Genomic DNA, 1,710 nt, shown 5'->3' with positions numbered 1-1,710 from the left:
GATTTGACTTTTTCAAAAATTTTTAAAATCTAGTTGTTTTTATGAATCAAATCAAATTTTCAATTTAAAAATCTTATCTTTTTCAAAATCTTTTTCAAAAATCAAATCTTTTTCATTTTTCTTAGTTATTTTCGAAAATTTTAAAAATATTTTCCAAAAATATTTTTCTTAATTTTATCTCTACCTCCTAATTTTCGAAAATAACATCATCAATTAATGTTTTGATTCAAAAATTTCAAGTTTGTTACTTGCTTGTTAAGAAAGATTCAAACTTTGAGTTCTAGAATCACATCTTGTGATTTCTTGTGAATCAAGTCATTAATTGTGATTTTAAAAATCAAATCTTTTTCAAAAACTAATTTAAATCATATCTTTTCAAAAATATCTTCTTATCTTATCTTTTTCAAAAATTTGATTTCAAAATATCTTTTCTAACTTCCTAACTTCTTATCTTTTCAAAAATTTGTTTCAACTAACTAACTAACTTTTGTTTGTTTCTTATCTTTTTCAAAACTACCTAACTAACTCTCTCTCTCTAATTTTCGAAAATATCTTCCCTCTTTTTCAAAAATTCTTTTTAATTAACTAATTATTTTAATTTTCGAAAACTAACCTTTTTTCAAAAACTATTTTCGAAAATCACTAACCCTTTTTCAAAAATAATTTTCGAAAATCCTTCTCCCTCATCTCCTTCTAATTATTTATTCATCTACTAACACTTCTCTTCATCTCACATCACTGCTCCTATCCTTACCCTTGTGTTTGGATTCTTCATTCTTCTTCTACTAACAATAAGGAACCTCTTTACTGTGACATAGAGGATTCCTCTTCTGTTCTTGTTCTCTTCTCTTTCTTATGAGCAGGAACAAGGAAAAAGGCATTCTTGTTGAAGCTGATCCAGAACCTGAAAGGACTCTGAAGAGGAAACTAAGAGAAGCTAAATTACAACAATCCAGAGACAACCTTATTGAAAATTTTGAACAAGTAAAGGAGATGGCAGCCGAACCCAACAACAATAATGCAAGGAGAATGCTTGGTGACTTTACTGCACCTAATTTCAATTTACATGGAAGAAGCATCTCCATTCCTGTCATTGGAGCAAACAACTTTGAGCTGAAACGTCAGCTAGTTTCTCTGATGCAGCAGAACTGCAAGTTTCATGGACTTCCATCTGAAGATCCTTTTTAGTTCTTAACTGAATTCTTGTAGATATGTGATACTGTTAAGACTAATGGAGTAGATCCTAAAGTCTACAGGCTCATGCTTTTCCCTTTTGCTGTAAGAGACAGAGCTAGAGTGTGGTTGGACTCTCAACCCAGAAATAGCCTGAACTCTTGGGACAAGCTGGTCACAACTTTCTTAGCCAAGTTCTTTCCCCCTCAAAAGCTGAGCAAGCTTAGAGTGGATGTTCAAACCTTCAGACAGAAAGAAGGTGAATCCCTCTATGAAGCTTGGGAAAGATACAAGCAACTGACCAAAAAGTGTCCTTCTGACATGCTTTCAGAATGGACCATCCTGGATATATTCTATGATGGTCTATCTGAATTGGCTAAGATGTCATTGGATACTTCTGCAGGTGGATCCATTCACCTAAAGAAAATGCCTGCAGAAGCTCAAGAACTCATTGACATGGTTGCTAATAACCAGTTCATGTACACTTCTGAAAGGAATCCTGTGAGTAATGGGACGCCTATGAAGAAGGGAGTTCTT

At 32.7% G+C, this 1,710-nt stretch overlaps 1 non-coding gene across 1 annotated transcript; it reads right to left on the bottom strand.

Moving 5' to 3' along the window:
• Positions 1-1,392: 1,392 nt before the first annotated feature.
• Positions 1,393-1,500, bottom strand: LOC148580016 (small nucleolar RNA R71). The gene has a single exon (XR_015896794.1). It is a non-coding gene; the product is annotated as a small nucleolar RNA R71 (small nucleolar RNA).
• Positions 1,501-1,710: the final 210 nt, after the last annotated feature.

Source organism: Arachis ipaensis, chromosome B10 (genome assembly GCF_059453495.1).
Source record: "Arachis ipaensis isolate K30076 ecotype BB chromosome B10, ASM5945349v1, whole genome shotgun sequence".
Taxonomy (NCBI): Eukaryota; Viridiplantae; Streptophyta; class Magnoliopsida; order Fabales; family Fabaceae; genus Arachis; species Arachis ipaensis.
Note: the sequence above shows the minus strand (reverse complement) of the source record. Positions and strands in the feature narration are given on the sequence as shown.